At 41.0% G+C, this 10627-nt stretch overlaps 1 pseudogene; it reads left to right on the forward strand.

Annotated features, from left to right (window-relative positions):
• The first annotated feature begins 5600 nt into the window (after window positions 1-5600).
• Window positions 5601-6823, forward strand: LOC103246182 (RNA-binding protein PNO1 pseudogene; annotated as a pseudogene).
• Window positions 6824-10627: the final 3804 nt, after the last annotated feature.

Raw genomic sequence — 10627 nt, forward strand, 5'->3', positions numbered from 1 at the left:
GGCTGGTAAATGTGTCCAGCTAAAAATAAGGTAACTATTACTGTAGAAGGACAGAATGGATAATGGGGGAAAAATTAGCAGTACAGAACTCTAACCCCGACCCCCTTTCTCAGAAATCCACCCACTTTCATTATCCCCAGAATACGTTAAACGTTCCGTAATATTTTATGTATACATGCATTCATTCATTCGCTTAACAAGTATATATTAAATTCTTGCTGTGTCCCTGGCATTGTGTTCAGCCCTACAAGTAAAAGAATGATGTATAGAAATGATCAGAGACCTGGCCAGGCGTGGTGGCTTACGCCTGTAATGCCAGCACTTTGGGAGGCCGAGGAGGGCGGATCACGAGGTCAGAAGATCGAGACCATCCTGGCTAACACGGTGAAACCCCGTCTCTACTAAAAATATAAAAAATTAGCCGGGCGTGGTGGTGGGCGCTGGTAGTCCCAGCTACTCGGGAGGCTGAGGCCAGAGAATGGTGTGAACCCGGGAGGCGGAGCTTGCAGTGAGTGGAGATTGCACCACTGCACTCCAGCCTGGGTGACAGAGTAAGACTCCATCTCAAAAAAAAAAAAAAAAAAAAAAAATCAGAGACCTTGCTCTCAAGAAATTAAAGATGGATATACTTGTATTTTGGTACCTTTTCATTTTTATTATAAATATTTGTGTACATACCTGTATTACCCCTCTTCTGCCATATTTCTATCCACACAACACACACACTCTAAAATAGTCTTGTTATATAGCTTTATCTTTTCATTTTTATTATATGTCTTTTTTATTCCCAGATGCTAGCAAAATATCACTCTCTTTCACATACGTTCACAGATTACAAATATGGAAGGTGTCTTAGAGGTCATGATGTATTTTATCATGCATCACCCAGTACACAGTACACTATGCAGAAAATGTGAGGCAATAGCTAGCTATAAACTTTGAAATATTGTCATTCAAAATATAATTTGAGGAGTTTCTTTTATTTAATAATAGTTCCAATGTAAGTAACACTTCACTATATTGAAAACAAGGTTTAACGAGTCTCTATCCCCAAGATAGAGCTTAGGCAAAGAATTGTTGGGTTAGCAAATTCTTGGTTACTATTTACTTTAATCATGTGTATAATTCTGCCTCCTTATTTCTCACTCCTGGTTTATAGCCTCATTGTGGACTTACTGTATTTGAGGGGCGGGTCAGAGGAGAGCATATTAAATTTCAGTGAACACTAAAAAAGTAACCATAGAGACAGGCATATGAATTCAACTGTTGCGAAAGCAGGATAGTAAAAAAAAAAAAAAAAAAAAAAAAAAAATGTAGTTTTTGTGTAAGTTACCCTCTGTAACATGACCAGAGCATTAAATCAGAGATGAGGAGAAAATCAGAAGTTACCTGAGGCGTTCTGCCAAAGGAAATTAATGATTTTTCTTTCCCTAGGTGGTAGAGTATTTAAGATATTTGTAAGGCCGGTCGCGGTGGCTCAAGCCTGTAATCCCAGCACTTTGGGAGGCCGAGGCGGGTGGATCACGAGGTCAGGAGATCGAGACCATCCTGGCTAACATGGTGAAACCCTGTCTCTACTAAAAATACAAAAAACTAGCCGGGCGTGGTGGCGGGCGCCTGTAGTCCCAGCTACTCGGAGGCTGAGGCGGGAGAAAGGCGTGAACCCAGGAGGCGGAGCTTGCAGTGAGCTGAGATCCCGCCACTGCGCTCCAGCCTGGGTGACAGAGTGAGGCTCCGTCTCAAAAAAAGAAAAAGATATTTGTAAATTAACATTCTTGCATTTGACTCAGAGTACTAGTATGTTAGGCACGTGAATATTCAAAATACATCTGCTCACTTGCATCAATTTGATCTAGACAATATATAATGATGCCCAGTTCCACTGAAGCCTGTTACAGAAATATAAAAAGCATAAGAAACATAAAGAATCTTAACTTGTGTTCTTAAACACCAGGACTCCACTTCCAGTTATTGCTTCTTAGAAACAGTATGGTAAATTTTCTTTGCAACACCTTTTGCAGGTTCCCCTGTCACCTAGGCTGGAGTGCAGTGGTGTGATCATAACTCACTGCAGCCTGGAACTCCTGATGGCTCAAGCAATCCTCCCGCCTCAGCCTCCTGAGTACCTGAGACAACAGGCATGCCACCACACCCAGCTAATTGTTTTGTACTTTTGTAGAGGTGGGGTCTCACCATGTTACCCAGGCTGGTGTGCCCTGAGCTCAAGGAATCCTCCCACCTTGGCCTCCCAAAGTGTTGGGATCATAGGCATGAGTGACCATGTTCAGCCTTTAATTATTTTTGTTTTATAAAGTGTTTTATTGTAGACCTAAGCTATATCCAGTTGAAACTCTGGGGACTAGGGCAAGCCATCAGGAGTGCTATTTGAGGATCATTAGGGCCTTGTGGGTTAGGTACGTTTGGGGGCTGAATTATTCCATCCCCAGAGGATGAAAGGGAATAGATGCTCAAGAAAGCATCACTTGAGGTAGATGAACTTCATTCTGTGATACTGGGTGAAAGTTAGTATGGAGGAACACTTTACATATGCTAGAGAGTAGCATTACTCAAGTGTCCTCTTGACACTTAGCCAAAAGATTAGCCAAAGAGTCATAACCACTTGCAGAGGAGAAAAAAAAAAAATCTCCCTTAATTTGGAAGCAGAAGATTCAAAAATGATTCCTGAAGGGTGGGGCAAGTGCAGAAGAATGAAACTCCACACCATAGCAGTTCAGAGGCAGCACCATTAGAAAGAACACTCTTGAGATTTAGAAGCCAAAAATGACAAGAGCAAATGAAGAGGAGTTTGAGTGACCTAGGATACAAGGGGAAAGAAGATTCAGGGCCAGGTGTGGTGGCTCATGCCTGTAATCCCATCACTTTGGGAGGCCGAGGCGGGCGGATCACCCAAGGTCAGGAGTTTGAGACCATCCTGACCAACATGGAGAAACCCCGTCTCTACTAAAAATACAAAATTAGCCAGGCATGGTGGTGCATGCCTGTAATCCCAGCTACTCAGGAGGCTGAGGCAGGAGAATTGCTTGAACCTGGGAGGTGGGGGTTGCGGTGAGCCAAGATCACGCCATTGCACTCCAGCCTGGGCAACAAGAGCGAAACTCCATCTCAAAAAACAAAACAAAACAAAAAGATTCAGAAGAGTTGTCATTCCAGGTCTTAATTACAATAGACAACCATTTGTAACAGATTCCAGCAACACAGTGTTTCCTGGAGTTAGTCACTCAAGCACTGCCTTCACGATTTTTTTTTTTTTTTTTTTTTTTTGGCCATGTATACATATACAACCATTTATAGTATTTACTCAATATTTTACTCTAAATCAGATTCTCTTTCTTACTTAAATTGAAAACTAAAAGTGGAAAGTCAGCATTATTTGCCATAAATGAAAGCAACCACCACAAAAGCAGAACAATATTATTAAATGCTAGCTAGAAAAGGTTGTGACAAGTCTCCAGGCTTGAGGTTGGTGGTTCTTTATTAAAAAGGGAATGGACAGTGTCCAAGAGATGTTAAACAGTGGTACAAAAATGAGACTTTATCGTTGTCAGAAGGGTTGAAAAAGCATTGTATAAAGCAGCTTTCTCATGGTGTGATTAAATGTTATTCAATGCCAAATCTGCATACTACTCAAATCATCTCCCATACTGTCAGTGGTGCTGACCTCACACTTTGGGCCAAACACTGCATTGAGAAACTTGAATTCCACCAGGTGTGGTGGCTCACATCTGTAATCCCAGCACTTTGGGAGGCCGAGGCAGGCAGATCACTTGAGGTCAGAAGTTCAAGACCAGCCTGGCCTACATGGTGAAACACCTGTCTCTACAAAAAATCCAAAAATTAGCTGGGCATGGTGGCATGTGCCTGTAATCCCAGCTACAGGGAGACTGAGGAAGGACAATCACTTGAATCCAAGAGGCAGAGGTTGCAGTGAGCCAAGATTGCGCCACTGTACTCCAGCCTGGGCAACAGAGCAAGACTCTGTCTCAAAAAATAAAAAGAAACTTGAATTAAAGAGAGGAACAGGCTAGGCACAGTGGCTCACTCCTGTGATCCCAGTGCTTTGAAAGGCCAAGTTTAGTGGGTCACTTATGGGCCAGGAGTTCTAGACCAGCCTGGGCAACTTAGCAAGTCTCCATCTCTACAAAAACTAAAGAAATTACCTGGCATGGTGGCACATGCCTGTAGTCCTAGCTCCTTGGAAGGCTGAGGTGGGAGGATGGCTTGAACCCAGGAGTTTGAGGTCACAGTGAGTTAGGATTGTGCCACTGCACTCCAGCCTGGGCAACAGAGGGAGACTATCTCTTAGAAAAAATACATTTTTTTTAAAATATATTTTTAAAGAGAGTTAGAGGAATGGTGCTTCCTCTGCAGCAAAGAGAGGAAATACAAGAAAATCAGAACTGACCAAAAAAAAAAAAAAAAATGGGAAAGTCTCATGTCACATATGAATTCAGCCCATTTATATGACACTGTCATAGTGGGAATTTTGAAACTAGAGAGACTCAGAGGACCTGGTGTCTAGTTTTAATATTATCACCAATTAGTTGTAAACACCAGGCAAGTCTCTTCACTCTTGGTAGCTATTTCCTGATATGTTCAAGTCTATGATTTATTTACTAAGAAAATAGTGGGTGGAGAAGGATTTGAAGAGACTGAGAAGGATTGGCAGTCAATAGGAAAAAGTGATAGGAAGTCAAAAACAAAAATAAATGTTTTAGGTTGCTGAGCAACAATGAGGCCCTAGCTGGCATAGGCACAGTGTCACTAAAACATTCTGGAGGTATACATGGCTTCATGTGGTACAAAAAGATCTGTCCACACTTAGGACTTAATTAAGGAAGCAAGAAAGAATAAAAGTAAGAAATCAGTTTACCAAACATTGTTAAAAGTATGTGAACACATGAATTAATAAACTCATGCCTGATGCCAGGCTTAATACTAGTCTGGCAGAGATGGTGCCAATTAAAATGTTATTGTCGGTTAAAGTATACAAAGTGCTTATTGTATGTCATTGTTCTTGTTTTCTATTTTGATGAGAGTTTCGTGATTTTTACAATGCTATAGAGCAAACAGAACTATAACTTGTATTTCATAATGTTTGTAGCTGATTTTGTGTACTTCAAGGAGTTTTAAAAAAAAACTTTTCTCCTGAAATGTTATGAGGTAGCTTGTGCACCTTGTGCATACTCTTTCCTTATGACTTAACCAGCATGGATTATTATTATATCCTTTTCAGAAAATGGAGATAAACAGGTCGGGCGCGGTGGCTCACTCCTATAATCCCAGCGCTTTGCGGGTGTGGTCACGCACGCCTGTAGTCCCAACTACTCTGGAGGCTGAGGCACGAGAATTGCTTAAACCCAGGAGGCAGAAGTTATCATGAGCCGAGATCACACCACTACACTCCAGCCTGGGCCACAGGGTGAGACCCCACCTCCAAAAAAAAAAAAAGAGGGGAGAAGAAAGTGACTGGTGAGGATTAAACAGGTTTTTTTTGTTTTGTTTTTTGTTTTTGAGACGGAGTCTCGCTGTGTCGCCCAGGCTGGAGTGCAGTGGCGCAATCTCCGCTCACTGCAAGCTCCGCCTCCTGGGTTCACGCCATTCTCCTGCCTCAGCCTCCCGAGTAGCTGGGACTACAGGCGCCCGCCACCACGCCCGGCTGGTTTTTTGTATTTTTAGTAGAGACGGGGTTTCACTGTGTTAGCCAGGATGGTCTCGATCTCCTGACCTCGTGATCTCCCCACCTCGGCTTCCCAAAGCGCTGGGATTACAGGCGTGAGCCACCGCGCCCGGCCTAAACAGGTATTTTTTAATGGCAGAAGGAATAGCAGAAGGTCAGTGAGATGAAGGTTCCTGAATTATGGTTCCTGGTCTTGGATTTTCATTCAATTTTTTACTCCCTTATTGCCATCCTTCACCTTCCAATACCTTACCATTGCTTACGCTGTTCTTCCTTGTGACCAAATCTGAACAAAAAGAGGCTGAAGGTAACTGGTAAAGAAAGAAGACTAGTCCGGGGGATGGAATCCGAAATGGAAGCGCAGAGCGCCGGGGCAGAGGAGGGCTTTACCCAGGTCACCCGTAAGGGTGGCGAAGAAACGACAGGCTGAACAGCTGTCCGCAGCGGGAGAGGGCGGGGATGCGGGCCAGATGGACACAGAGGAGGCCAGGCCGGCGAAGAGGCCCGTCTTCCCAACCCTCTGTGGGGACGGGCTCCTGAGTGGAAAAGAAGAAACAAGGAAAATTCCAGTCCCAGCTAACAGATACACACCATTGAAAGAAAACTGGATGAAGATATTTACTCCTATTGTGGAACATTTGGGACTTCAGATAGGCTTTAACTTGAAATCAAGGAATGTAGAAATCAGGACTTGTAAAGAAACAAAGGATGTTAGTGCTCTGACAAAAGCAGCTGATTTTGTGAAAGCTTTTATTCTAGGCTTTCAGGTGGAGGATGCACTTGCCGTCATCAGGTTGGATGACCTCTTCCTAGAGTCTTTTGAAATTACAGATGTTAAACCCCTAAAGGGAGACCATCTATCCAGGGCAATAGGAAGAATCGCTGGCAAAGAAGGAAAAACCAAATTCACCATAGAGAATGTGACACGGACGCGGATAGTTTTGGCTGATGTGAAAGTTCACATCCTTGGCTCCTTCCAAAACATCAAGATGGCAAGAACTGCCATTTGCAACCTAATCTTGGGAAATCCTCCTTCCAAGGTTTATGGCAATATTCGAGCTGTGGCTAGCAGATCAGCAGATCGATTCTGATTTCAAGTTAGAGACTTTTTATCTTGCCTTTGGACTCTGGAGAAAAATACTTTGTGAGGGGTCTGTCACAAGAAACCATCTGAAGAATTTCAGTCATTTGAAGCCTCCGTCCCTTCTTCCATTCTCAGCCAGAAGCATAAACAGAAAAGAAAGATTTAAGAGTATTCACACTCAACAGGTTTTAGAATAATTTAAATATCAAAAATTGATTCTATTATACTTACACATTAGGCATAATTTATCATTTATCTGAAATTACATGTAGCAGTTTACATAGTCTGTAATCCTCAGAGGGAAACTTCTTTAAACAAGAAGTTAAAACAGCTCTATATGAATAAGTTTAAACAGCTCTATATGAATTTATACTTTTATATTTATAAATTTATAACTTCATAAAAATTTATAAACATTTATTCTTTATAATTGTAATTTAATAGATTATCTCAGAAAAACCTCTCTGAATGATAACCCTTCCTTACTACTGGGTGATGTGTAAATATTTGTTGGGGGACAGGGTCTCACTTTGTCACCCAGGCTGGAGTGCAGTGGTGTGATCTCAGCTTACTGCAGCCTCTACTTCCTGGGTTCAAGTGATCCTCCTGCCTCAGCCTCCCTAGTAGGTGGGACTACAGGTGTCCACCACCATGCTTGGCTAATATTTTGTATTTTTTGTAGAGATGGGTTTTCACCACGTTGACCAGGCTGGTCTCGAACTCCTGACCTCAAATGATCCATACACCTCGGCCTCCCAAAGTGCTGGGATTACAGGCATAAGCCACTGTGCCTGGCCTTGATGTGTGAATATTTGAGAGGTCATAAGCAGTGGTTTTGGCTATACTGTACTACACCATATACATCAGTAAGAGCTCATCTTGGAACCTGTTTTGCAGTTTTAAAAATTAAAGACCTATATCACAGGGTTGATGTGAAGAAAGTTTTATTTTTCAAATGAGTATTTAATGAAAGTATATATAACCAGTGTTGGGTATACAGATGCTTCTCAACTTACAATGGGTTTATGTCCAGATAAGCCCATTGTGAGTTGAAAATACCAAACGTCGAACATCACAGCTTAGCCTACCTTAAAAGTGCTCCGAACACTACATTAGCCTACACTTGGGCAAAATCGTCTAATACAGAGCCTATTTTATAATAAAGTATGTTGAATGTCTCACATAATTTTTGAAGATTACATTGAAAGTGAAAAACAGAATGGTTGGGTACTTGAAGTACAGCTTCTACTGAATGAATAATTCTAAAGTTGAAAAATAGAACCATCATAAGTCTGTTTCCTCTACTAAAGGTGAGATAAATGTTTTTTCCCACCCAAAAAACTATACTCTATAAATTCAGATTAGCTCGTTTCTGTGTGTTTAAATAGTATGATTATACATTATAAACTGGAAGGAACTTTATTAAATGTGACTTTGATACTTCAAAAAAAAAAAGAAAGAAGACTAGTGATGAAATTCAATGGCTTAAAGAGTCAAAGTGTTTTCTGGAAAAGGGGATATTAATGTTGTCATCAGCTATCTTCCTAAGCCATTCCTGGGGCCATACTAAGCCACTTCTGGGGAGTGATTTTGTAAATATATTACTCAATATAAAAGGTAATTTTTTCCTTTATTTTTTCTAAAACTACCCCTAAAGGCCTCATGACATGTTTGTTCTCTAGACTCAGTGGTCAGGATTGATGAATTTCATTTCTATCAAGGTTAAGGACATTAAAATCCAAGGACAAAAATATTTCTAGTCACTGAAAAACTCCGCAAGATGAATTTTTTTCTCCCTGTTTTATTTCATTCATACCTTTCATTCATTCGTTCATACCTTTCATTCATTACATTATAGTAAGAGATGACATAAATGAGGCAAGCAGCCTCAAGAAATTAAAATTTGTGAAGTTTTAATACCTATATTGTAAATTTTATACTGAAGCTGTATTTATAAGTTTTTGACAAAGGTCCATATAGTTAAACTTCTTTGGATATCTGTTTAATGTGTTTTCATTCTAATCTTTATTTTCTTCCTTCTGCTTTTTTCTAATTTCATTTGCTCATCTTTTTCTAGGTTCTTAAAGTGAAAAGTGAGGTTATTGATTTGATACCTTCTTTATTAATAGGCATTTACAACTGTAAATTCCTTCTGAGTACTGTTTCTATTGCATCCCATAAGTTTAGTATGTTCTGTTTTCATTTTTATTCATCTCAAAGTATATTCTTGTTTCACTTGTGATTTCTTTTTTGACCCATTGACTGCTTAGGGGAATATTATCTAATTTCCACATATCTCTTAATTTCTCAAATTTCATTGTATCGTTGATTTCTAACTTCGTTCTGTTGTGTGTGAACGGTGAACATACTTTGCATGACTTTCATCCTTTTACATTTACTGAAGTTTGTTTTATGTCCCAACACATGGTCTATCCTGGAAAACATTCTGTGTACGGAATATGCGACAGAAGTATGCGTATTCTGCTGTTGTGGGTGAAGTGTCCTATAGATGTCTGTTGGGTCTAGTTAGTTTATAGTGTTAATCGAGGCTTCTCTTTCCTTTCTGATCTCTGTCAAGTTGTTCTATTTATTATTGAAAGTGAGGCATTGAAATCTCCAACTATTATGTTGAGTTGTCTATTTCTCTAATTCTGTCAGTCTTTGTTTTATATATTTGGAACTCTTTGGCAGGTATATTATGTTTATAATTGCTATGTCTTCCTGAGAGATCAAACCCTTTTATCATTACAAAAAAAAAAAAATTTTTTTTGAGATGGAGTTTCGTTCTTGTTGTCCAGGCTGGAGTGCAATGGCATGGTCTCAGCTCACTGCAACCTCCACTTCCCTGGTTCCAGTGATTCTCCTGCCTCAGCCTCCCAAGTAGCTGGAATTACAGGCGCCCACCACTATGCCCAGTTAATTTTTGTATTTTTAGTAGAGATGGGGTTTTACCATGTTGGTCAGGCTGGTCTCGGACTCCTAACCTCAGGTGACCCACCTGCCTCGGCCTCCCAAAGTGCTGGGATTACAGGCATGAGCCACGGAGCCTGACCAGATATTAATATTAACTAAAAATATTCTAAGACAATAAGGGCATGCAGTTACATCATCATTAGGGCTCTGTTTAAATGATAAGGAAGGGCCGGGCAGCCGGGCGCGATGGTTCACGCCTGTAATCCCAACACTTTGGGAGGCCGCGGCAGGCGTATCACCTGAGGTCAGGAGTTCAAGACCAGCCTGACCAACATGGAGAAACCCTGTCTCTACCAAAAATACAAAATTAGCTGGGTGTGGTGGCACATGCCTGTAATCCCAGCTACTTGGGAGGCTGAGGCAGGAGAATCACTTGAACCCGGGAGGCGGAGGTTGCAGTGAACTAAGATCACGCCATTGCACTCCAGCCTGGGCAACAAGAGCGAAGCTCCATCTCAAAAGAAGGGAAGGGAAGGGAGAAGGAAAGGGAGAAGGAAAAGGAGAAGGAAAGGAAGGAAGGAAAGGAAGGAAGAGAAGGAAGGAAGGAAAGGAAGGAAGGAAAGAAAGGAAAGAAAAGGCCGGGCTCATGCCTATAATCCCAGCACTTTGGGAAACGGGGCTATACTTTCCTGTTTCATTGCATGTTTCATACCTTTTTTTTTTAAATGACATTTTCGAAAATATAATGTGGCAACTCTAGAAATCAGATGTTCCCTGCCTGACCAGGTTTTGTTATTGTGCCTCTTGCTTGTAATTGCTGTTGTTGCTGTTATTGTTTAATGACTTTTGTGAATTAATTCTATAAATTCTGTATTCCTTGGAGTGTGTGGTCATTGACATCTCTTCTCACTTGACCTAGTAGTCAGCATATG

This window comes from Chlorocebus sabaeus, chromosome 27 (assembly GCF_047675955.1).
Source record: "Chlorocebus sabaeus isolate Y175 chromosome 27, mChlSab1.0.hap1, whole genome shotgun sequence".
Classification (NCBI taxonomy): domain Eukaryota; kingdom Metazoa; phylum Chordata; class Mammalia; order Primates; family Cercopithecidae; genus Chlorocebus; species Chlorocebus sabaeus.